We start from the raw sequence: 27,959 nt of genomic DNA, 5'->3' as shown, positions 1-27,959 counted from the left end.
ACCCATGGGGACAAATGCAGATTGGTGGTTGCCAGGCGGTAGAAAATGGGGCTATGGAGGGGCAATTTCTTAATGGGTATAGGCTTTCCTCTTGGGGTCATGAAAATATTTTGAAACTGGGTAGAGGTGGTGATTGCACAACACTGTAAACGTCCTATATATCACTGGATTGTTCACTTTAAAATGGTTAATTTAATATTATGTGAATTTCACCTTAATGAAAATTTACGTTTTTTAAAAAGTAGCCCTTCTAGTCAGTAATATGCAAAGTAAATTGGCTTTTCAAAAATAAAAATAAAATAAATATTGTCACTCATAGAAAAGAAATAATTATAATAAAATTTGAAAAATTTGTAGAGCATTTAATACACACTCCTATGAGCATACTGATTTTCTCATCGCTAGAAGTTATATCTTCAAAAATCTTCTGTATTTTCAATAGGATCTGGAGATTTAAAGCCACCCATTATATATTTCATATTTTCAGTAAAGTAATTAAACATCATTCTAATACAATTGACTCCCCTGTATTATAATTTTTTATATTAATCTCTAATTTTGTAAAATATTTAATCTCTCTAGAACTCAGTTCCTCTCACTATAAATAGAAGCAGTTAACTTGCCAGTGGATGTGAACCAGGGGCATACAACAGAAATACTCAAGTATACTCTCTGTCCCAAATCTTGTGAGTCAGAAGTGAGGAGACAGTGTCTTGGCAGGCATGTTTTGAAAAATCTCCATCTTCTCACACTTTGATTATTAACTATGAGATCCAATGGTCTCTACTATCCCTTACTTTTAATATTTTATATTGAAAGTAAAATATTTATGGCCAAATTATGAACCAATACCATTAGTGGACTTTCATACATTTAAACTATATTTACAAATATCTTCTCAATAATACTTTAGGTTATTTTGTTTTACATGATTAGTTACATAAGTTGCTTACCAATTTTAATTCTGCATGTGTAGATAAACTAGCTTTTAACTGTTGGATTTTCATTTCTTCTTTTAGGACTATATATATATATGGGATATATATACACACACGGGATACATATATATACATATGGGATACTTGCAAAGTGTATTGAGAATCTACTGCTTTTAATTATTGCAAAATTTCTATTTTCTACAGATTATTCACTGAAGAATGTGACTACGCATAAAATGACATGAGGTAGTATTTTTGTGGGTAGCCACAAAAATAGGCAATCAGACAGCCACTTATTGCAACAAACAATTCTTGATGAACTGCATTCTGAAGACTGTAGAAGTCAACCACAGGGACTCAAAAATTACCTCAAACACTAATATTGAACTTGAATCAGAGTGGAAAGGTAATAGATAATATATAAAACTTAAAGACCAAAAACAACAGTAGACCCTGGACCTAATTTGAATCACCCCAAGTACCCTCCCAAAAGGAATCATATAGTCATCAAGGAGGAAAAATAACAACATACACAACTCAAACATGAAGATATTTGATATTCCTGATTCAAAATATTTTCTCATATTCCTAAAAGCCTGTTAGGTGCTATGTAATATAGTGGAATGTAGTGTACAGTTTTCTTCTGTTTCATGTTTGTTTTGGGGGGGGAAGGGAGGATTTTCCTGTCTTGAGAGAAGCTTCATATATCAGTTCTGACCTTTTTTATACAATTTCCTGAAAGGATAATGTCAGGGGCAGGGAAGTTTCATACTTTGTTTCTCATTTGTTTTTCTGGAGAACTAACTTTGCCCTCTTTATATGGCCACATTACTACAGGATATCACCATTTCTCCTTATATATGAATCTTCCCTAGAAGCAATACTTCTCCAAAACTACAACCTATGGTCCCACTTACTTTTAAGCCCCTTCCCCAAGCCATTCAGACTATATTAAGTGGAGAAATTGAAACGTGTATGATTTCTTTGAAACATGTATAATTTGACAGCTGTTCAATGATAACTCAACAAGAATCCAAATAATTTATATTTCATGCCTCTAGGAAAGACAAAGCTTAGAAATTTATTTTAATTTTGTGTGTGTGTGTGTGTGTTGTCTGAAATATTTAATATTGACCTTAAGCTTAATTCATCTGCCACAAAATAATTTGGCAATTATTAGGGATTTCCAACATAGCTAGTTAGCTGTGCTGTTAAAGAAATACTTATTTAAACATGTTTATGAGCAAAAAGTTTTCATCATTGCTGTTATAGAAAAGATAGTTATATGAAATATCTGATGTACTTTAGGTTCAATAGAATTAATTTAAAAACTATTTAATATCATATCAAATATTATATTGAAAAGGACTTTCAAAATGTAAAGCTCAAAAAAAATTAGGCACTGTATTTATCTGTTAATTATTAATTAATTATTAATCAACCAGAACCAAGATAGATATATATCAGTGTTCCTTACTCCAAGGGCAATGCTTTTCTCTTACAATATGCTAGTATATTTTATAATATATATATTTTATTTGTTGAAGACCATTACAATAAGTTATTGCTATCAACACTATTATCACATGTAGGTACTTTTTATGGGTACTTGTTTTTAAAAGTTGAAAAAGGAGTTAGAGAAAGAATGAGAGGATTCCACATCTATTTATTTCTAAGAACCATGTATGAGTTCAGCAAGGAAGCTAATATGACAGAGTAAAAACACATTGCCTTTGAAGTTTTACTCTGATACTTATCGCTTGTATGACCTTGCTTAAGTTACCTGTGAGCAGGTAACTTAATCCCACTAAGCCTCAGTATTCTCATTTGTAAATTGGATGACTATGACTGTGATTGAATGAGGTTAATGCATAGTCATGTACATAGAAGGCACTTAGTACTTATTATTTTCTGATCCTCACATTCTGCCCCACAGCAAACACCAACTGTTATATCACAGAACAGTAGAATATACAACATATAATTCTTTTAAGTTATATTTATATTTAGTTTTTAATATCTATTATCTGCATAGTACTTTACTAAATGTATGAGAAATTGTATAACTTTGATATTTGATTCTTTCATGAAATGATCATGAAATCTAATGAAAAGACAAGATACACAAAACATTTCATCATACAAATGAGTGTAAAATAGTAAAAAAAAAAGGGGGGGGATGTGAAAGACTTTAAATTCAATATATTAAGATTTATGCTTACAAAAATATATGAAGCCGATTATAATAATATCCCTTTTTTTTTTTTAAACAAGGACAAGTAAAGAGTGTTACGGCTAATTTTTAAATGAATGATAAAGACAATGTTTTTCAGGATTTCCTGAAAAATGGGACTATGTTAAGACTTTTAAACTCTTTTACATTTTGTACTGCTTTGGAGTGAGATTGGTGAAGAGTTCCTTGGATCACAGTCAGCAGTGGGGCTAGTTCCTTCTCCACTTTCAATGTTGGCATGGAGATGCTACAACAGTCATTAGGCATCATCATTTTTTTTTTTTTTTTTTTTTTTTGCGGCACGCGGGCCTCTCACTGTTGTGGCCTCTCCCGTTGCGGAGCACAGGCTCCGGACGCGCAGCCTCAGCGGCCATGGCTCACGGGCCCAGCCACTCCGCGGCACGTGAGACCCTCCCACACCGGGGCACGAACCCGTGTCCCCTGCATCGGCAGGCGGACTCTCAACCACTGCGCCACCAGGGAAGCCCTAGGCATCAGCATTTTGACTTTCGCCCATCATCAGAACCAGCCATTCCTTGGGCACCAAAAGAGGTTTCCCTTGTCACACTAACTGGCCATGTTGTAATACTAAATAAAACACTATAGTCTCATGGTGGCGCTCCCTGAAATGCCATCATCAGCTCAACTCCTTCTTTGGCATTAATAAAAATTGACATTTGTTCCTGGTTATTAGAAACAAAAAATAAAGACAATGTTCTATATTTTCTGTCTTCTGTTGCATGGGAAGCTCCATAAGTACAGAGATCTTTGTCTCTTTGCTTACTGATCTATCCCATGCACATAGACCAGAGCCAAGCAGATGCTCAATAAATGTTATTTTTAAACAAATATTGAATGAATTCAAAGGATTCCCGTGGCAAAATCAATGAGAATAATGTGAGTGAGCTGAAACATAAAAATAATCCTGACAGATGGGTAGGTTTGGATAAGTAGTGGGATAGGAGGATGATCTGAGTGGAAGGACTGGCTTAGGTATTCCTGAGTACTTTTTATTATTCAGATAAACATCTGATATATTATACAAACTAGCAGGGAAGACAGGCATTAACCATGACAAAAGCTGCCAAGAAGCCAATTAAGAAGGAGAAGAGCCAACTGGCTTTAGCAAAAGGATTCCTTGTAACTTTAAGATTACTTTCAGTAAAGTGCTGGAGGTGGAGGCCAGATTGCAGATCAGTTATGAAAGGGGGATAAAACAGAGCCAGTGGGTCTTTCAAAGTATTTGGTAGTGAAGAAATTATGTATATGCCAGTAGTTAAACTCAAGTAATTTTTTAAAATATTGTCTATAAAATAAGAGAAGCTTGAGCATGTTTAAAGAGTAATAAGAAAGACAGAGAGGTTGAAGATATCAAGTGAATCAAGGGTAATTGCTTATATAAGGTTCCTCAAAATTAAGGAAGGTATCTAATTCCAATCAAAAAGGAGTAGGGCTTCCCTGGTGGCGCAGTGGTTGAGAGTCTGCCTGCCTATGCAGGGGACACGGGTTCGTGCCCTGGTCCTGGAAGATCCCACGTGCCGCGGAGCGGCTGGGCCCGTGAGCCATGGCCGCTGAGCCTGCGCGTCTTGAGCCTGTGCTCCACAACGGGAGAGGCCACAACAGTGAGAGGCCTGCGTGCTGCAGAAAAAAAAAAAAAAAGGAGTAAACTTGGACAGGAGTACATACTGTGGTAAGCAAATTAGCTACATATTTTTTTGTTTTTTTAAGTTTTATCACAAAAATATTCAAATATTCAGAAAGGACATAAGAATTGTATAATGCACACCCACATTCTCATCACTTTGATTCTGTGATTAACATTTGGTGATATTAATCATGTATTTATCCATATTTCCATCCTATTCATGCATATATCTGTCTTATTTTTGACATATTTCAAAGTTGTAAATGTCAGTACATGTCACTGCTAAATCTTTCAAAGTGTGTATCATTAACTATCGTTCAATATTTCTAAAACGTTTCTGTGATAAAATATACAAATGTGAAAAGCACAAATATTGGTTGTTCCATTGATTGAATACTTTTGGAAAATGCAATTACCTAGGTGAGCCAAACATCTGGCAAGGCATAAAATATTTCTGTCACCTCCCCAAAATTCTCTTATGTTGCTTTTCTTTGCCCTCATCCCACTGTTCTGGTTCTTTTTAACCACAGATTAGTTTTCCCTGTTCTAGAACCTGATATAAATGGAATGATGCAGTATGTATGTACTCTTTTGCATACTTTTTGTTTTGAGTTTCACCCATGTTGTTGCAGATATCTGCAATTTGTGCTGTTTTATTACTAAATAGCAATCCATTTGTACGAATATAACACAACTTTCTTATTTATTTTCCTCTTGATGTATACCTAAGCTTCAGACAGTTTTATAAAACATATAAAACATATGAAAATTCTTGAACAAGTCTCTTTATGAACATATGCTTTCTTTTTCTTGGTTAAATACCTAGGAATGGGATTTCTGAGCTTATGGAATATATATGTTTAAATTTTGAGTAACTGACAGAGCTTTTTTCAAATATGGTAACAGTGTTGAAGAATTTTTGCCATAATTATATGAGATTTCTAGATTATTTTATATTTAATTTCAGTCATTCTGATTGATATATATCTTACTGCTATTTTATTTTGCATTTTCCTGATGATCTCCAAAGCATCTGTTCAAATATTTTGTCTATTTTTACTGGGTTGTTTGTCTTTTTGTTATTGAATCCTAGGAGTTCTTTATATACCCAAGAAACCAGTCATTTTTTTAAATATATGTTTTGTGAATAGCTTATCCCAGCCTACATCTTACCTATTAATTTTCTTTTTTAAAGAAACCACTTTATTGAGGTATGATTGAAATCCAAAAATCTGTATGTATACAACTTGCTGAGTTTGGAGATAAGTATATATAAGTATATATCCATGAAACCATCACCACAATCTTTGCCATAAACATATCCATCACCTCAAAAAATTTTCTCTCATTTTCTTTATGTGTATGTGTATATATATATATATATATATATATATATATATATATATATATATATATATATATATATAGTGTGTGTGTGTGTGTGTGTGACAAAAACACTTAACACTTAACACAAGAACACCTAACACAAAACAGTGGTATTAACTATAGGCACAATGCTCTACAGCAGATACTTAGGACATATTCATCTTATATAACTGAAACGTTGTACCCTTTGACTAATATCTCCCTATCTCTCCCTTCCCCTCAGCCCCTGGCAACTACCATTCTACTCTCTTCTTCTGTGAGGTTGACTGTTTTATATTCTTCACGTAAGTGATATCATGTAGTATTTGTCCTTCTGTGTCTGGCTTATTTCACTTAGCATACTGTCCTCCAGGTATATCCATGTTGCTGCAAATGGCAGGATTCCCTTCTGAATAATATCCCATCATATGTATATACCACCTTCTCTTTATCCACTCATTCACTGATGGACATTTATACTGTTTCCATATCTTGGCTACTGTTTAAAAAAAAAAGCTTCAATAAATATGGGAGTGCAGCTATCTCTTTAAAATACTGATTTCAATTTCTTTGAATATATACCCAGAAGTGAGATTGCTGGATCATTCAATTTTTAAATTTCTGAGGAAACTCCATACTGTTTTCTATAGTGGCTACGTCAGTTTATATTCCCAAATTTCTGTGTAATTTTTTTCTTCTTATAGCATTCTTTTCCAAAGGTATTGTCTATAATAATTCATTATAGTGTTTGTAATAAAAAAGTAGTTATACATCCTTTTGCCCAATTTTGATTAAGAATTGTGGCCATATATTTACACTGATCAAATGTGTGAATTGACACAACTCAGTCTTAGTTTATACAACTTTGTATAACAAAATTTATTCAACAAAATAAAAGTCTATCATGTTCCCAAATCTGGATACTTAAATTTATTTTTTTCTTCCCATTTACGTGATTTGGTATCACATGGACACAACTCAACTTAAGAAACTACACAGAACATGGCATGCCTATTATAATAATGAACTTTCAATTGAAATGTTAATCTTGTATTCTGCATCTCTAAGAGGTCTTGGGAGTTTTCACAATATAAATCATTAACAAGAATGAAACTGGTTGCAACTGGCATTTATCTCTAAGAATCAATTGGCAAAATGAATTTTATTGTTAAAGCTACAAAGAAAGTCAGAACAGGACATCAAATTTCTGACTGCTTGAATGAAATCCTTTAGGTCTAGTATCTATATTAGCAAGACAATTACAGCAAAATTTTTATGCTTAAAGACATTTCTGCTTTCTCCAGTTGCCTGAGTTGAGTCATTACCTCTGAGAGAATCCATTTGTTGGCAAGGGAGAGTTTGGTTATGTTCATTACGTGCTTTGTGTGAAAGCCAAAGTATATTTTCCTTTTCAATGTAGCATTTATAGGATCAATTTCTGCTGTATTTGTACCATAGAACATATTTGCAGTATGTCTAGTGTTAGTAGATCAAATCTGCCTCTAGGCTTCTGTTTGCTTTCCTGAGAAACAATAGTCAGGTAGTGATGGAAATTCTATCTGTACAAATCTTTCAACAAGTCTCTTTTTCATTTATTTCCTATTGTTCTGACATGTATGGATTGATATATCAGATTGTCTCATACATCCTTTAAAAAAGTCAGTTTATGTATAAAATTTTGAGCAATATTTAATAAATTTGATTTAATATAATACAGAAAACTGCATTTCATAATTGCAAAATAAGCATTATTTTCAAATGCACATAAAACATTTACCAAAATGACTATTATTTTTTCCATAAAGCAAGTCTTAACAAATTTTAAAGACCTAATATCCTATAGAGTATGTCTTCTAACGATTGTTAGATTAATCTAGAACAAACTCAATATTAGAAACGAACAGATTCAGAAATATTTGGAAATTAAACAATACAATTCTTAGTAACCAATGGGCCCAATTACAATGAAAATTAGAAAATACTTGGAACTGAGTGCTTATGAAAATATGATATATTATAACTTGTAGAATGCAGCTAACTCTACTTAGAGGAAAAATTTTGCCTCAAGTGCATACACTAGAAAAGAATAAAAGCTGAGAAATAACTTACAGAAAGGAATATAAGAAGAAATAGAAAATTTGAACAGCTTTATAATTATTAAAGAAGTTAAATCTATAATAAAAAAAAAATTTTCCCCAAAGAAATTTCCAAACCCTACTGGTAAATCCTTTCTTAAAAGAAGGAAAAAATAGCACTCATCTTATACAAACTCTTCCAAAAATATATGCATTTAAAAAATGTTTCTCAGCCCTTTTTATAAGGCTAGCATAATCTTGATATCAAAATTTATAAAAGCACTCCAAGAAGAGAAAATTAAGGCCAACCTCTATTTTGAACATACATGAAAAATCTAAACAAAATAATAGCAAACAAAATACAGTGTTATATTAGAAAAATAATACATGATGCTGGGAGGGTTATTATAGAAATAAAAGATTAATTTAACTTTTGAAAGTTAATCACTGTAATTCAACAGTTTAAAAGAAAAATCATATAATCATCTCAATAGTTACAGAAATTATTTACACCTATTCAAATACCTAGCAAAAATCCAGTAAAAGATGTGCAAAATTTCTACAATAGTTACAGAAATTATTTACACCTATTCAAATACCTAGCAAAAATCCAGTAAAAGATGTGCAAAATTTCTACACAAAAAAAACCATAAACACTACTGAGACAAATTAAAGAAGACCTAGATAAATGGAGAACACTCCCATATTCATGAATCAGGATACTCAATAATATAAGGATATATTGTCTCCTTAAATTTATTTATGACTTCATTTCAATCCCATTTAAAATCCCAACAGGACTGAAAAGATCTAGGCCAGGATTCTACAGACTGTGGGCCAAATTTGGGCCTACTGCCTAGTTTATAAATAAATTTTTATTGGAACACAGCCACACCCATCCTTTTACATATTGTCTATGGCTGCTTTTGAGTTACAACAGCAGAGTTGAGTAGTTATGACAGATACTATGTGGCCCCCAAAGTGGGAAACGTTTACTGCCTGTCCCTTTCTAGAAAACCTTGGCCAAGTCTTGGTCTAGACAAACTTAAAGGAGAAGAACAAATGTGGGGGGCTAATACTACTGAATACCAACATATTATAGTTAAATAGTTAACTACCTTTATTATAAGAGTATTTTAGCATTATGTGATAGACAAACACAGACAAATAAACCAACATAACAGATTATAGAGTTCAGAAAGAGATCCACACTTAAATGGACATTTGATTTAAGACCAGAGCAGTAGGAAAAGCATTGTGTTTTCAATGAAGGTGCAAAGTCAACTCTATAGCCTATGGAAAAAAATTAATCTTGATCCTTATCTTATGCACTGGGGAACTATAGATCTAAATATAAAATGTCAAACAATATAGTTGGTAGTTGAAATCATAGGAGAATATCTTTATAATAGCCTTATTAGGGCACAGAAATACTATCAACAAGGGAAAATTTTTATTAATTGTATGACATTAAAATTAGAAACTTCTCTTCACCCCAAACACCATTAAAAGATGAAATGCATAGCCACAGTGAAAGAAAATATTTTTTATATACAAAATAAACCAAGGAAACAGAATATATAAAGAATCCCTGAACACACATTGGACTTCCAGTTTCCACTCTGACCTGTAAAGAGCTTGTAAATTATCACTCTCATCCTTACAAGAAAAAGCCAGACAATCAGATAATCAACAACTTTTGTCTGACTCATCAGAGAACTGAGGTTTCAGGAAAAACCACCATCACAATCTGGAGGGACAGGCAAATCCAGAAAGTCAAGGTCAAGATCTGATTACCTGGAGTAGCAGCCACAGGAGCCATACATTGGTAAGAGTGCTTAATGGTAAATTTGGTGAATTGCTGGAGGTTGAAAGTGGACTAGCATGAAAGCCAGAAACTCCTGGGGACCTCCACCCTTTAGTAGGCTCTACCTCCAGGAAACCCACCAGGTTCTCATTGTGAACATCTGGGGGAAAAAAAAAATCCCTTCTTGGTTCTGGAAGAGAGAGAGAAAGAGTAATCATTTTGAAATACTCTTAGAGCCTTCTCCATAACAAAAGTCTATGCTAAAGGGAAAAGTATTTTTTCTAAGCCTTATGTATCTGGGGGAAGGGAATTCCTTCCAATCCATCTCCCCCTAGCACTCCTGCTTCTCCAAAGGGGAGGGGGAGCAACAAAATGTAGTCACAGGTGTTAGGGCTTAGAGGAAATAGATTGAGAGTGCTGCAGCCAGAGAAGGGAGTTGGGGAATAGGGAGAAAAAATTGTGTCACTGGAGATAGAATTTGTGAATATCATGGCCCTGAGACACAGGTCCACGAAAAAGATTAAGATTTAATTAGAAGATTACACAATGTTCCACTCACACCTCGCCATTTATAGACTACTTCACATTTATAGAATACTCCATCCAACAGTAGCAGGACACATTCTTCTCAAGCTCATATGGAACATTCACTCATATAGACCATAAAACGCACCTTAACACATTTAAAAGACTAGAAATCATACAAATTATGTTCTCTGACCACAATGGAATTAAACTAGAAATAACCAAAAAATAGCTGAAAAAGTCCTAAATATTTGGAAATTAAACAACATACAGTACTTCTAAATAACCCCTGGGTCAAAGGAGTCTCAAGAGAAATTAAAGAATGCTCATAAGAGATAGAAAGCAAAGACAAGTTGAATTTAGTAAAGTGGGGGAAAAGCCTTGCACAAGCAGTTCACAAGAAAGGATTTTCAAATAGCTGAATAAATATGTGGAAAATTGCTCAACATAGTCACCAGAAAAATGCAAATTAAAAGATAAAATTTTAAAATGACAGCTGTAGATGGTGAGAAGGACAGAAGTCAACTGGAATGCTGATGAGAGTATAAACTTGTATGATAACTTTGGAAATCTGTTTGACAGTATCTGAACATGCGCATATGCCATGATCCAAGACTTTCTCTTCAAGGAATATACCAAGCAGTAATGTGCCAAAACGTTTTTTTAAGTACAAGAATTTTCACAGAATGATTCATAATACCCAAACCAGAACATACTCTAAATAGTCCTCAATAGTAGAAGGCATAACTGAATTGTGGCACAATAATACAATGGACACAATTGGCATAGAAAATAACCAAACATGCTACGGGCAACAACATGAATGGATCTCAAATCAAAAATCTGAATGAAAGACTGAACTCGAAATGATACAAATGGTATGATTCCTTTCATATAAAATTCAAAAAGAGGCAAAAATAATTATTGATATTAGAAAGCAGAATAGTGGTTACCTGTGGGGAGGTAGGATAGAGTGATAAGGTGGGTGATGCCCAGAGGGTATTTCTAATATGCTGGTGATGTTTCATTTCTTGACTTTGTTGGTTACATGATCTGTTCTTTTTGTGACAATTCATCAACCTATACACTTTGATTTTATGTATTTTCCATAAGATGTTTCTTTTTTTTTTTTTTTTTTTTTTTTTGTGGTATGCGGGCCTCTCACTGTTGTGGCCTCTCCCGTTGCAGAGCACAGGCTCCGGACGCGCAGGCTCAGCAGCCATGGCTCACGGGTCCAGCCGCTCCACGGCATGTGGGATCTTCCCAGAACGGGGCACGAACCCTTGCCCCCTGCATCGGCAGGTGGACTCTCAACCATTGTGCCACCAGGGAAGCCCAAGATACTTCATTTTGATAAAATGGATTTATATTTAAAATTGAAGATAAAATACCAAATTTCATGGTGTGGAATACTGCCCTTATTGTTCCAGCACTTATGGCTCCATACCACCTAAGTACCCTTATTCTCTGCATCTAAGACATTAATATAGTCTTAAAATATTTAAAGAGCTGTTTTAGCAGACCCTTGCTTTTTGTAGGAAAATATAAAGTTGTTCATTTTGCAAGTTTGACTTACATTTCAAGAAGTTATGTGATTTCCTGTTTGATAGAGGAAAGGCCCTTGTTTAAATAATAAATGACCTCTCTGTGTCCTCTACAGTATTAGAAAAACATCCTTCTGTAAAATTCTTTTTAAGTTTTCAATTTCTTTTCGGAGTTATTGATATTCCATCCAATGTCAGAGAAGTGGGCTGAAATACCTGTGGTTGGATTCCTGTAAGCTCAGGGCCAGGGCCCTCAGTGTTGCTAGCTTAACTGCTTTATGTTTCTTCTTACAGGTGTACCTGATTCACCTTAATGCATTAATAGGGCTTGACTATTCTTTAGCCTTAAGATGACATTTTTTTTGTCCATACAGCAAATAAGAAAGTATAGAATTTTAAGTCAGATTTCAATTTGATAAATGTACCTGTTCTTTGATGATTAGACTATTAAAGATGCAAGGGTAACTAATTTAACTAAAGGATTTTCTTTAGGTAGCCACACAGCAAATTGCATTCTTGTATTAATATATAATCACTAGAATTCTAATTCAAATAGTTAATTCTCCCCGAAATATTTTTCATTATTTTGGGAACAAAGTGATCCACGATTTCTTTTTTTCTTTTTCTTTTTTTTTTTTTTTTTAATTCTGGACAAATTTTATGTTTGAGTCTACAACATTGCATGAAGGCTAAACTCGAGAGACTTCCTATCATTCTAAAATTCCTCACAAATCATTTTTAGGACACTTTCTTATAAATATCACCCTTGAAAGCACATACAATTCCATTTGTTCCACATTTTATGATCTTAACCTACATAGGGCTGAACTCAGTTATTCATGGAATATCAAATATGATAGGAAGACAAACCTGAAAGAAAAATTTACAGTACAATAGCATAACTTGCTAAATTCCTCATCACCATTCTCTGAAAAAAAACTTCCCAAGCCTTTCTCCTTTTTATTTTCGCAATGGATTGAGGAAAATGTGCAATTTTCTCTTGACATGAAAATATTTCAATGCACGGTGATTTTGCCCGACGGATTTAGTATTTTCTGCCTAACTGATTCAGGAACTCCTGTACGACTCTCTTCCATCCTATTGTAAAGGTCAGAAAAAATCAGCAAACTGGGAGAGAAATAATAGCTTATTGCTAGAGTAGTAATGTCTGAAGGCTTTCAAAGTATGTTGGTTTTCCCCTCCTTCTGACTGTTTGTCTCCATTTTCTTCTTACAGCTCACAAAATGTAGGGGTTTTGTTGCTGTTAACACAGCTGTTCTTTGTAGGTTTTTTTTTTCCCTTCTCCAGATTCTTCTCTGCATTCTTCTCTATGCAGTATTTGACTTGCTCAGTTCCTGCCTGATTGCATCAATGAGCTCTTCTTTTAGCTTAGTTAATTATTTTCTCATTTCATCTAAAATGTCCTGCTTCAGCCTGTCATAGTCCAGTCCCTCCGTCTGGACTCCATTGGCACTTGGCTGTGACAAGGGCACAGATTTTGGTCTGTGTAATGAATCATAGGACGTGTTGTCAAAAACAATCTGATTTTTCCTTGGAGAATCCCGTCTGGAACAACAGACTTGCTGCCATTCATTGTATTTGTTCTTTCCCAAGGTTTTCTTGTCGGTTCAGGTGTACTTGTTGAAGAGGCCTTAAAAGTTACAGGCTCTGAATTTTCATTTTGTCGTCTTTTTGTTCAGTTTCTATTGTTGATCCCTTTTCAGCAATTATTCTCCTCCTGGACAGCAGGGCACTCATTCCTTCCATTAAACCACTACCCGCTAAAGGAAGGGGTCCATTTCCACGACCCCTATCTGTTTTAGAGGAGGCTGAATTCACACCAGTGGTGTTCCCTCCACTTGGGAAAGAGCCATCCTCCATCCGTGACACTTTCCTAAGTTTTGCTCCAGCAATTGCAGCTGCAAGTCCAGTTAAAGGGCGATTGTCTTCAAACATGGATCCCGAAAAAAATCCAGATGCAGGGAGGGGAGGAGCAGGAGGTGGGGGGGTGGGGAGAAGGGGTACTTGATTAGGAAGAGGCGGTGGAGGAGGCGGGGGCCCTGAGGACGGAAGTGGAGGGGGTGGAGGAGGCCCTGGGGGAGGAGGGAGTGCTGCTGATGTCTGGGCAGGACCTGGTGGTAGTGCAGGAGGGAGTGGGAGTGCAGGTGGTCCCAAGACAATGCCCTGTTGGGCTGGAGTCTCGGCCAGCTGAGAGACTGCCTGCAAGCCTGGCTCAGAAGAAGAGGCTCCCAGCACAGAGTTTAGGGGAGTCTCCACAGAGGCAGGGGCAGCTGCAGAGGGAGAAGGGAGAACACTAGGCTTGGATGAGGGAGTTGAGGCAATAGGCGTGCTTGGAGGAGAAGAAGCTCTCATCCACAGTGTGAGTGGTGCGAGGGAAGGCGGCGGTGGGCTGCTAGAGACACTGGACATGTGACAGAGTCGAGCAGACCGCTGGGTGCCGCTGGTGATGGAGGCATCTGGGGCACAGGAGAAGAAACACAACCGGGGAGGACAGGCCTTGGACCAGTAGCTCTGCCTGGGGGGGAGAGGAGACAGAGGGAGGGGTGAGAAATTGGAAGTAGACCAGGCACAGGGCTTCGTAGCTGGAGGTTGAAGAGAGGGTGTATTCACAGGAGAAGAAGGTCAAAAGTTTTTGTTCAGAGGACGAGGAACTGTAGCGCAATGGGGAAGAACAGGGTGGAAGGCTGAACCTAGAGGTGTTGCAAAACGTGTCTTGGAGTGTCGAAGTGGTGGTGTAGGGGGTGTGGAAGTAGGTGGCAAAGCGGTCACTACAGCGTAATCAGGAGTGGCCTCTGACACTGGAGCTGAGATGACTTTAGCATATGATGGAGGAGGTGCTGAAGGAGGCTGGCAACTGGCACACTCACGAACTGGAGCATGATACAGGGAGCTGTCGGAGCATGGAGTGGCATTTGACATCCTTCGCTCTCGCTCGCATTCCAGTTGCTCCCTTTCTAGCTGCTCTTGCCGCTCTCTTTCTTGCCTTTCCCGGTCCAGCCTCTCCAGCCTCTCCCGCTCTTGTCTCTCCCGCTCCAGGCGATTCTGATGTTCCCTTTCTTGTCTCTCTCTCTCCAGCTGCTCCTGTTCTAGTCGCTCCCTCTCCAGCCTTTCCCTTTCTAACCTCTCCCTCTCCAATCTCTCCCTTTCCACTCTTTCTCTCTCCAGCCTTTCCCGCTCCAGCTCCTTTTGTTGTTGATGTTCTTGTTGTTGCCTTCTTTGAATTTCCGATTCTTCTTGTGATGGGCCATTCTGAACTTGGGCAGGTAGTTGTGAATTTTGTCTAGGCAATGTTGGGCCTGTTTCCTGTGAATTCAACGCCTCTAAGGCATGCATCATGGCACTTGCGAAGACATTAGCATCTTCTTTGCTGCCAAAGTTGAGACCATACACCTGTCTAGCATCCCGCCATTGGTGGAAGGTCTGTGTAGCTTGATTGTTGTACTTCAACCCTTTAGGAATGGCACAATTTATCACTACCTGATGGTCCTGAATCTTCCTGCCCACCACTCTGAATGTGTTGTTGCCTGTATGATGATATATATGAACTCTGCTGAACCCGGTTGAGCCACCAGCTGGCACCCACTTTTTATTGGCATCATCATAGACCATCAAAGCAGTTCTTGACGGACAGATACTCTGTTCACTTATCATTTTAATGTATCATGCCACTCCCTTCTGGTCTGCAGAGTTTCTGTTGAAAAATCAGCTGATAACCTTATGGGAGTTCCCTTGTGTGTTATTGGTTGCTTTTCTCTTGCTGCTTTTAATATTTTCTCTTTATCTTTAATTTTTGTCATTTTGATTACAATGTGTCATGGTGTATTCCTCTGTGGGTTTATCCTGTATGGAACTCTCCATGCTTCCTGGACTTGGATGATTGTTTCCTTTCCCAGGTAAGGGAAGTTTTCAGCTATTATCTCTTCAAATATGTTCTCAGGCCATTTCTCTCTCTCTTGTCCTTCTGGGACCCCTATAATGTGAATGTTATTGTGCTTAATGTTGTTCCAGAGGTCTCTTACACTGTCCTCATTTCTTTTCATTCTTTTTTCTGCTCCACAGTAGTGATTTCTCCTACTCTGTCTTCCAGCTCACTGATCCATTCTGCTTCATTTACTCTACTATTGATTCCTTCCAGTGTGTTTTTCACTTCAATTATTGTATTGCTCAACTCTGTTTGGTTGTTCTTTATATTTCCTAACTCAGTGAAAAAATCCTTCTAACTTATCCATTTTTCTTCCGAGTCCTTGGATCACCTTTACAATCATTACTCTGAACTCTTTCTCAGGTAGATTGCCTATCTCCACATCACTTGGTTCTTCTGGAGTTTTATCTTGTTCCTTCATCTGAAACACATTCCTCTGCCACCTTATTTTGGGTTAATTATGTTTCTCAACTTTGGAGGAGTAGCCTTCTGTAGGACACATCCTATGAGTCCTAGCAGTGCACTCACTCAAGGGCCAGGGGCCAGCGGTCCCAGGGTAGTGTCTGGCCTGCGTTTGCAGACTACAGGCTGCTGGATTGTAGTTTTCTTCCTTCTGATTTCTGCCGCCTGGTGGGTGAGGCTGGTCTAGAAGCTTGTGTAGGCTTCCTGGCAAGAAGGGCTGATGCCTGCCCACTGGTGGGTGGAGCTGGGTCCTGGCTCTCTGGTAGGCAGGGCTGTGTGATCATGAAGTCTTTAGGCAACCTGTCTGCTAATGAGTGGGGATGTGTTCCCACCTGGTTAGTTGTTTGGCCTGAGGCCCTGGACACTGAAGCCTACAGGCTGTTGGGTGGGGCCAGGTCCTTGTGCTAATGACCCAAGCAAAATGTCTGCCTCAAGGAGAGTTCATACAGATGAATAATCCTCAGTATATCTGCCACCAGATTTTATGGCCCCAGCATGAGCCACAGCCAACCCCCCCCCCCCAGGAGACCCTCTAAGACCAGCAGGTAGGTCTGGCCCAGACTCCTATGAATTTACTGCTTTTGCCCTTGGTCCCAGTGCATGTGAGATTTTGTGCAATCCCTTTAAGAGTCAAGTCTCTGCTTCCCCCATTCCTGTGGAGCTCCTGCAATTAAGCCCCACTGGCCTTCAAATCCAAATGCTCTGGGTGGGGGGCACCTCTTCCCGATGCCAGACCCCCAGGCTGGGAAGCCTGATGTGGGCCTCAGATATCTCACTCCTGTGGGAGAGCCTCTGCAAGGTCACCCACGGGGTGGGGGTGGGGTAAGGATTTGATTATATTTCGAGTGCACCCATCCTACCATCTCGTTGTGCTTTCTTCTTTATGCCTTTAGATGTAGAAGATCTTTTTCTGTAGGTTCCAGTCTTTTTTATTGATGGTTGTTCAGATGTTAGTTGTGATTTTGGTGTGTTCATGAGAGGAGGTAAGCTCAAGGTCCTTCCACTTCTTTCTTATTATTGATATTTTGTCCTATTTTAGTTAACTAATAACTGTCAAGCCCATTTTTAAAATATTTAAAGAAAATAAGTTATGTGCATTGAATGTATTAATTCATCAAGATATTTTATTCCTTTAGAAAAAAATTAGTTAATAAAAAATAATATGAAAAGCACCAGTTTTATATCTTGTGTTTTGAAACTAAAATGAGAAGTGGGAGCTATATTTTATGGTTGGGGAATATGGAAAGCCTTCTCACACTAATATAGCTTTTGGGTATCAGAATATATACGGCTATTGTTAACAAAAAATGAATTATTGCGGTCTCTTGGGCTGTACACTGTGTATCGTAAAGTGTTCATTGTATCAGTCTTTGCCATGTTCCTACCATTCAATCAGTCCCAAGCATTAGATACTTTACATATTTGTGAGCCAAGCACTAACTCATTATATAATGGTTCACACTAGCTTTTGCTTTTATTTTTTCTTTTTCCATTTCTCAAATATTTATCTTCCCCCTTTCCTTTCAAATTAAAAATAAGCCTGTATGACTCCTGTAAGATGGAGAAAGAGGCAGTATTGAGTAATGGGAAAATGAATAAACCTGGAATTTGGCAGCTTGTCTTCTAGTCCTGGCATTAGTCTTCAACACTTTTGGGGCACCTCAGTCTGAGTCTCAGTTTCCTCATTCGTAAAATGTGGGTAAAAACTCCTATTCCACTTACCTCAGTAGTTGTTGTGAATGACTGGGGTAAATGTGAAAGTTCTGTGAAAACCTATTACATAAATGGAAGGTATTACTTTTACTACTACTACTTTTATAGATTTATTGGGTCTAGATTTCTAACATGGTGTCCCTGTGCCTGATTCAGTCATGTCACTCACATTGAATTTATTTTTTAATGGACCTGGAAACTTCAAGACTCTATCCAATGTTGTAACCTGTAGGGACTATTTATTTAAAATTTTTGAAACTAAGTTTATTTGGGTGAACGTGGTTTGCAAAGACTACCCAATTTCCTGTTTTAAATAGTTGTAGAATTAAAGAGGAAAAAGAAAAAAGCAGGGGGAGGTATCTCTTATGAAATCTGAATCATTGGCAATCTCTGTGGAGTTAAGTGTATTAGCCTAGAGCAGAGGGGCTATCCCTTGTAAATGTGTTACCAGGGGGCACTCAAGGCCATTTGCTGAAAGATATTGGCTTTAGTTCAGTTACTTCTAAGTAACTTCCAGATATTTTCCCCCATGACCTTACAATTTTGCTCCCCTTGGTAGTCAGCATCAGTCTCCAGGTTCTCCCTTTTCCAGACTGTAGTAGTGCTCCCCACCCTTCTTTGCTTGCCTCTAAATGCCAAAGCTTTGAAGTTTCCAAAAAGGAAACTCAGCCTGGTCTTTTGTCTGGTGGCTGCTTTTGAGTATCTCAAACCATTTATTCCATTTATTGGACTTGGGTACACAGGATTAAAAAAAATTATGGAAAGGCTTCTAAAGTTTTGAAATGGTCTGACTCATGTGACCTAGGTCACAATGACCTTTCGGAGTCCCCAGAACTTTCTCGACATACCCTCAGACCTCTCTGACCATTTGCCAGCAGCATTATCAGAGAAGTAGCAGTCCAAAGTTCGCAGCAGACTGGTGCAGCCCCAAACCACAGTTCAGAAAGACAACCTGAATGATAGCAGAAGCACACTGACTTCCATGTGGCTTTGTGTGACAAGAAAATAATTTGGTCCAGTCATTCTACTTAAGAATTTCCTAATCTTGTCAAGGGGATTTAAACTGTGAAATGGAAAACACTGGCCACTTTTCTCCATTATTTACACGTTAAGGATTTATTATTATGCTAGATTCCATACACTTCTAAATTATATTTTCAGTGCTTACATCAGCTGATTCTTAATTGTGTTTCAGGGAAAAATGCTGAAAATGGCATATGGAATATTGTCAATAAGGAGAAAGGAGGGGTTGGCAACGATTGCCTAGAGCATCACTAGTAACATATTGGGCACGATTTTCCCTCTCCCCCTCAGGAGGGTGTGATAATCTACTCAGCCAACAGAGAAATAGTTTAATAATACTGCAGCCAGGGATCTCTGAGAAATGCTTTCATTCCCTACATTGGTCTTAGCAACAACATTTCTATGTTAACATCACTTTCCACTATTTCACACCACTTCACTGGTGGGAAAACACAAAAATCCATCAGGTTGCTCATATCAATCAGTGCACAGTCTTATTTGACTACTGGATATTTTATAATATTATCCATATTTTAATTTTATAATTTAAATGTTTTATTTTGTTTTCTTATTCCAATTTCAACATTTTCTGGTTATTTCACATACATTTCCTTTGTGTATATCTGTGCCACTACAAGTGGTAATGATTTCCAAAATGCATTTTTGTCTAAATAATATTTTTCCTCCCAAATTTTTTATTTAGATGCAATAATCTGAGAAAGCAACCTCCCCTACTTCCAAAGTCACTGTTTGAGCCAAACACTTTTACTTTCCACTCTGGTCCCTTCCTTTTCTGGCTTCATCCATCTTTCAGACCTGAAGTGAAATAAATGTCCCTTTTTTATAGAAACGTCCCCAAAATTCTAGGAATAGTTCGGGTCTTTCAGTAATACACACATATAGGTCCCAGTACTTTAGGTTCATGTCAAATTATACTGTTCTTTGTAAATACCCATTTGTATAATTGTTTGTGAGAGTTTAATGGCTTCGTTTCTGGACTTTAAGCTTCATGAGGGCAGATATCATGCTTGTCTTGAACACTGATGAATTTCCTTTGTCTACCAGAGTACTTGACACTCAGTAGTATCTCAAAAATATTTTCACACGAGTGAAAAATGAATAAAGCAACATCTCTCCAGCACACAATTTCTGGTGAACCTAAAACATGTGACCCTGATGAAACCTGGAATAAAATCAGGAACATTTATGCCCACTAGTTGACCAGGACTAGAAGCAAAGGAGGCAGGAAAGTCTGCTGTCTGAGTCTTGCTTCAGTTGACAAAGTTTTCATGATGTATTAATTCTCCCAGTCTTTTCAAGCTAATTGCCGAATCCATAGCTGTGTAGAGAGGACCTGTATTTTGTACTTTTAACATCCTTTGATGGACCAGCTTCCAGCTTTAAGTCAAATAGCTTTAGAGTTTAGCCCTAAGAGGTGGGTATATTCTCAGCACTTGGTCTCTTCAACCACTACATAGTCTGTTTGATTCACTGATTCTGATCTGCAGGATGCAAAAGCAGGGATCTAGAATTACTGCTCCCATTGCTCTTAGAAGCTGTCAATAAATGGCTGAAAAGGATGGGACATTTCTTTAACTTTCTTTTTCACCATTTCAGTTGAAGAGATTACCAACAACCGTGCTTTTTTAGGTCCTGTTGCGCATATTAATAATTTATTGTTTTTTCTGATTACTCAGTTATACCAAGGCAGTCATCAGCTGAGTCTACTTGCTTGCTAAACATTAAGAAATGACATAGGGCTTCCCTGGTGGTGCAGTGGTTGAGAGTCTGCCTGCCGATGCAGGGGACACGGGTTCATGCCCCAGTCCGGGAAGATCCCACATGCCACGGAGCGGCTGGGCCCATGAGCCATGGCCGCTGAGCCTGCGCGTCCAGAGCCTGTGCTCCGCAATGGGAGAGGCCACAACAGTGAGAGGCCCGCATATTGCAAAAAAAAGAAATGACATTAAAAAAAGTCAAGGACAAGGATGGCACAAACAGCAAATCCTTTCAGCCATTTTATTAGACTCTAAAGAGCCATTTTAATGACAATATTCCTTTGCGTTAGTGGAAACAGGCTAAGACCAAATTCTCTCTTGATTTCTCAGTTAAGAAGCTACTGCTTGTTGTGTACCCAGAAAGCAGAATTCTTATACGCCCTTTTCTGTAAAAACATGATACAAGAGGCTTGAAGGCCCCAATGATTGTCATGCAATCTTTCAATTCTAGGTAAACTTAAAAATTTGACCTTTAATTTTGTTTCTAAACAAAGTAAACAACTCAAGGTCAGTTTGTTTATTCCAAGTGTCACTGTTATTTGTTTTTGAATATATGTTTTGGAAGGTACACTTTGAGCACAATATGTACATTCAACAATTATTAACCAACAAATAATTGTAGTTGTCAAAGTCTTTATATACTTAACTTGATTTTAAAAGATGGGGCTTGGATGTTGATTTGAAATGTTTGGTTTGGGCTTCCCTGGTGGCGCAGTGATTAAGAATCCACCTGCCAATGCAGAGGACATGGGTTTGAGCCCTGGTCTGGGAGGATCCCACATGCCGCGGAGCAACTATGCCCGTGAGCCACAACTATCGAGCCTGCGCGTCTGGAGCCTGTGCTCCACAACAAGGGAGGCCACAATAGTGAGAGGCCCCTGCACCACAATGAAGAGTGGCCCCCGCTTGCCACAACTAGAGAAAGCCCTCGCACAGAAATGAAGACGCAACACAGCAAAAATAAATAAATTAATTAATAAACTCCTACCCCCAACATCTTCTTAAAAAAACAAAAAACAAAGAAAACCAACACGTGGCAGAACTGTAAGGACTAATGCCAAACATATGGTATGCACAACCAGTCAGCATAACCTTTGGAATTCTAATTGCAAAGAAGTGCCAAGTGAAAATGCTTCATAGTACACATATGGCCAGTTGAGGATTTCCTAATAGACTGACTTCTCTAAGGCCTGTAAATATCCTTGTCATGTAGAACAAATTTTAATGCTGCAAGTAAGACCATGATTAAATACAGTCTTTTAACAGTTTTATGTATTTTTAAGATGTGAAAGTTAAGTGCCTTTTCCAAAACTGTATGCACTCTAGAAGTGCCTACTAATTACCCTATTCGTTTTTGGCCTGAGGCTAACAGAATTAAGGATGCAATAATTTTCCTTGAACTAAATACATAATAATTCCATGAAGACAACTACCACAGCAGCATAAATCTAATGTCTAGCTAATGTTGTATTTATATTAAGCACAATCATGGAATCAAAACTTTTCAACTCAAAGGATGCTAAAGATCACCTAGATTAAATGCTTCATTTGATACAGGAGGAAACTAAGATACATAGAAGGTTTTTGACTTGCCCAAAGCACACAGCTTGGATGTGGCTGAGCCCAAACTGAACCCATGATTTCCTTACCAAATCCTAGTGTTCTTTTCATTACATGACTCTTTCATACAAAAGATATTATCTTATAAAAATAATGTGAATGGCTCCTTAAGACTTTGTTGAAGTGATTATTTGCTCAGGAACAAAATGAATGTAATTTTGGCCTCTTGTTCAAAGGTACTTGAGGGGTCCTGTTTCTAGTATCTTCTCTCTATAGACCGCATCTTGCTCCTTTATATAAAGCTGGTCCTTCCAGCTACTACAGCATCTCAACGTATAAAAACCATCTATTGAGCCAGCACCAGTCTCAGACCTTCCTCTACTACCTGTTCTCTCAAACCATTGTTCTAATCTCATCACAAAGCAATAGCCTAAGTGAATTAAGATTAGCTCTAGAGTCTGTGGCCAAATTTAAAAAGTGAAATTTGTTATGTCGCAGGTTAGCTCTTTTATGTGTTTACCAAGGTTTAAGGATCAGGCTTTACATCTTGAAGGAAGATGTGGCATACAAATTTAGGTGTGGGGGCAATTGTTGGTGACTATTTCTGCAATCACTTGTGTGAATTAATGGTTCATATTTATGTAAAACAAGAGTGAGGGTATGCTACTATCTTGAACTACCAATTCTCTTTCACTACAGCATTAGTAAAATGATCAAAAATAGCAAAGATAGTAATGATTGTTTTGTTCAAACTGGGTCCTTTTTTTTTTGTCATATGACTACATGTCATCTTCTGCCCTACTTCTGCCCCTCATGTTGATTCATACACGTATTTGTAGAAGCCTTGGATTGAGGCTAATGTATTACCTATCTGATAGGCAAAATTGCTCTAAATTTAGTCTTTACTACACAAAAGATATCTTTTTTTTCAAAAGACTATTTTTTAGAGCAGTTTTAGGTTCACAGTAAAGTTGAGAGGAAGATACAGAGATTTCCCATATAACCTCTGCCCCATTATCAACATTCCCCACTAGACTGGTACATTTGTCTCAGTTGATAAACTTACACTGATACATTATAATCACCCAAAACCCATAGTTTACCTTATGATTCACTCTTATTGTACATTTTATGGGTTTGGACAGATGTATAATGACACGTTTCCATCATTACAGCATCATACAGAGTATTTTGCCTGCCCTAAAAATCCTTTGTGCTCCACCTATTCATCCCTTCCCCCACCCCACCACTGGCAACCACTGAACTTTTACTGTCTCCATAGCTTTGCTTTCTCCAGAATGTCATATACTTGGAAACTTACAGTATGTAGCCTTTTCAGATTGGCTTCTTTTACTTAGTAATGTGCATTTAAGGTTCCTCTATGTCTTTTCATGGCTTGATACCTCATTCTTTTTAGCTTTGAATAATATTCCACTGTCTGGATATACCATAGTTTATTTATCCATCCACCTGCTACAGGACATCTTCATTGCTTCCAAGTTTTGGCAATTATCAGTAATGCTGATAAAACATCCATGTACAAGTTTTTGTGAAGACATACCCAACTTCTTTGGGTAAATACCAAGAAGCACAAGTACTGGATCATGTGAAAGTATGTTTAGTTCTATATAAATCTCCAGATTGTCTTCCAAGGAGGCTGTATCATTTTGCATTCCCACCAGCAGTGAATGTGAGTTCCTGGGCTCTACATCCTTGTCAGCACTTAGTGTTGTCAGTGTTCCAAATTTTGGCCATTCTAAATAGGAGTGTACTGGTATCTCTATTTTAATTTGCATTTCCCTGATATATGATATGGAGAACGTTTTCATATGTTTATTTGCCATCTATATATCTTCTTTGGTGAAGTGTCCAATAATGCCTTTGGCCCACTTTTAAATCGGGTTGCTTGTTTTCTTATTTTGAGTTTTAAGAGTTCTTCATATATTTTGAATAACAACTCTTTATCATCATAAGTGTCTCTTGCAAATATTTTCTCCCAGTTTGTGGCTTGTCTTCTCACTTTCTTGATATTTTCCTTCACAGAGCAGAAGATTTTAATTTTAATGAAGTGCAACTTATCAGTTATTTCTTTAATTAATCCTGCCTTTGGTATTGTATCTACATAGTCCTCACCATCTGCAAGGTCATCTAGGTTTTCTCCTATGTTATCTTCTAGAAATTTTACAGTTTTGTGACTTATATGTAGATCTGTGATATATTTTGAGTTAATTTTTTGTAACAGATGTAACATCTGTCTAGATTCATTTTTGAGTTTTTTTTTCGGTTTTTTTTTTCTTGTTTTTGCAAAATGATGTCCAGTTGTTCCAGCACTATCTGTTGAAAAGACTATCTTTGCTATATTGTATTGGCATTGCTCCTTTGTCAAAGATCAGTTGACTATATTTATGGGGATCTGTTTTTTGGCTTCCTATTCTATTCCAATGATCTACTTGTCTATTATTTCACCATCACTTTCTGACTTACTTCACTCTGTATGAGAGTCTCTAGGTCCATCCACCTCACTACAAATAACTCAATTTTGTTTCTTATTATGGCTGAGTAATATTCCATTGTATATATGTGCCACATCTTCTTTATCCATTCATCTGTCAATGACACTTAGGTGGCTTCCACGTCCAGGCTATTGTAAATAGACCTACAATGAACATTGTGGTACATGACTCTTTTTGAATTATGGTTTTCTCCGGGTATATGCCCAGTAGTGGGATTGCTGGGTCATATGGTAGTTTTATTTTTAGTTTTTTAAGGAAACTCCATGCTGTTCTCCATAGTGGCTGTATCAAATTACATTCCCGTCAACAGTGCAAGAGGGTTCCCTTTTCTCCACACCCTCTCCAGCATTTATTGTTTGTAGATTTTTTTGATGATGGCTATTCTAACTGGTGTGAGGTGATACCTCACTGCAGTTTTGATTTGCATCTCTCTAATGATTAGTGATGTTTAGCATCCTTTCATGTGTGTGTTGGCAATCTGTATATCTTCTTTGGAGAAACGTCTATTTAGGTCTTCTGCCCAGTTTTGGATTGGGTTGTTTGTTATTTTGGTATTGAGCTGCATGAGCTGCTTGTATATTTTGAAGATTAATCATTTGTCTGTTGATTCGTTACCAAATATATACTCCCATTCTGAGGGTTGTCTTTTCATCTTGGTTATGGTTTCCTTTGCTGTGCAAAATCTTTTAAGTTTAATTAGATCCCATTTGTTTATTTTTGTTTTTATTTTCATTTCTCTGGGAGGTGGGTCAAAAAGGATCTTGCTGTGATTTATGTCATAGATTATTCTGCCTATGTTTTCCAGTAGAGTTTTATAGTGTCTGGCCTTACATATAGGTTTTTAATCCATTTTGAGTTTATTTTTATGTATGGTGTAAGGAAGTGTGTTAATTTCATTATTTTACATGTAGCTATCCAGTTTTCCCGGCACCACTTATTGAAGAGGCTGTCTTTACTCCATTGTATATTCTTGCCTTCTTTATAAAAAATAAGGTGACCATATGTGCATGGGTTTATCTCTGCTCTTTCTATCCTGTTCCATTGACCTATATGTCTGTTTTTGTGCCAGTACCATACTGTCTTGATTACAGTAGCTTTGTAGTATAGTCTGAAGTCTGGAAGCCTGATGCATCCAGCTCCATTTTTCTCTCTCAAGATTGCTTTGGCTATTCGGGATCTTTTGTATTTCCATACACATTGTGAAAATTTTTGTTCTAGTTCTGTGAAAAAGGCCATTGGTAGTTTGATAGAGATTGCACTGAATCTATAGATTGCTTTGGGTAGTAGAGTCATTTTCACTATGTTGATTCCTCCAATCCAAGAACATGGTATATCTCTCCATCTATTTGTATCATCTTTAATTTCTTTCATCAGTGTCTTGTAGTTTTCTGCATACAGGTCTTTTGTCTCCTTAGGTAAGTTTATTCCTAGGTATTTTATTCTCTTTGTTGCAATGGTAAATGGGAGTGTTTCCTTAAATTCTCTTTCAGATATTTCATCATTAATGTAGAGGAATGCAAGAGATTTCTCTGCATTAATTTTGTTTCCTGCTATTTTATTAGATTCATTGATGAGCTCTAGTAGTTTTCTGGTAGCATCTTTAGGATCCTCTGTGTATAGTATCATGTCATCTGCAAATAGTGACAGCTTTACTTCTTCTTTTCTGATTTGGATTCCTTATATTTCTTTTTCTTCTCTGATTGCTGTGGCTTAAACTTCCAAAACTATGTTGAATAATAGTGGTGAGAGTGGACAACCTAGTCTTGTTCGTGATCTTAAAGGAAATGGTTTCAATTTTTCACCATTGAGAACTATGTTGGCTGTGGGTTTGTCATATATGGCCTTTATTATGTTGAGGTAAGTTCCCTCTATGCCTATGTACTGGAGGGTTTTTATTATAAATGGGTGTTGAATTTTGTCAAAAGCTTTTTCTGCATCTATTGAGATGACCATATGGTTTTTCTCCTTCAATTTCTTAATATGGTTTATCACATTGATTGATTTGCATATATTGAAGAATCCTTGCATTCCTCAGATAAATCCCACTTGATCATGGTGTATGATCATTTCAATGTGCTGTTGGATTCTGTTTGGTAGTATTTTGTTGAAGATTTTTGCCTCTATGTTAATTAGTGATACTGGCCTGTAGTTTTCTCTCTTTGTAACATCTTTATCTGGTTTTGGTATCACAGTGATGATGGCCTCATAGAACGACTTTGGGAGAGTTCCTCACTCTGCTATATTTTGCAAGAGTTTGAGAAGGATAGGTGTTAGCTCTTCTCTAAATGTTTGATAGAATTTGCCTGTGAAGCCATATGGTCCTGGGCTTTTGTTTGTTGGAAGATTTTTAATCACAGTTTCAATTTCAGTGCTTGTGACTCATCTGTTCATATTTTCTATTTCTTACTGCTTCAGTCTTGGTAGCTTGTGCTCTTCTAAGAATTTGTCCATTTCTTCCAGGTTGTCCAACTTATTGGCATATAGTCAGTTGTAGTAATCTCTCATGACCCTTTATATTTCTGCAGTGTCAGTTGTTACTCCTTTTTCATTTCTAATTCTATTGGTTTGAGTCTTCTCTTTTTTTCATGATGAGCCTAATGGTTAATCAATTTTGTTTATCTTCTCAAAGAACCAGCTTTTAGCTCTATTGATCTTTGCTATCATTTCATTTCTTTTTCATTTATTTCTGATATGATCTTTTTGATTTCTTTCCTTCTGCTAACTTTGGGGTTTTTTTGTTCTTCTTTCTCTAATTGCTTTAGGTGTAAGGTTAGGTTGTTTGAGATGTCTCTTGTTTCTTGAGGTAGGATTGCATTGCTATCCTAAAAGTGCTTT

The 27,959-nt window shown here is 37.1% G+C and overlaps 1 pseudogene across 1 annotated transcript; it reads right to left on the bottom strand.

Moving 5' to 3' along the window:
* Positions 1-13,282: 13,282 nt before the first annotated feature.
* On the bottom strand, positions 13,283-15,804 carry LOC309809362 (protein enabled homolog; annotated as a pseudogene). The gene has a single exon. The product of its transcript is annotated as a protein enabled homolog (transcript).
* Between the last annotated feature and the right edge of the window lie 12,155 nt (positions 15,805-27,959).

This window comes from Mesoplodon mirus, assembly GCF_964341445.2.
Source record: "Mesoplodon mirus genome assembly, chromosome: 8".
Classification (NCBI taxonomy): domain Eukaryota; kingdom Metazoa; phylum Chordata; class Mammalia; order Artiodactyla; family Ziphiidae; genus Mesoplodon; species Mesoplodon mirus.
The sequence above is the reverse complement of the archived record's forward strand: the minus strand, read 5'-3'. Positions and strand labels throughout refer to the sequence as shown.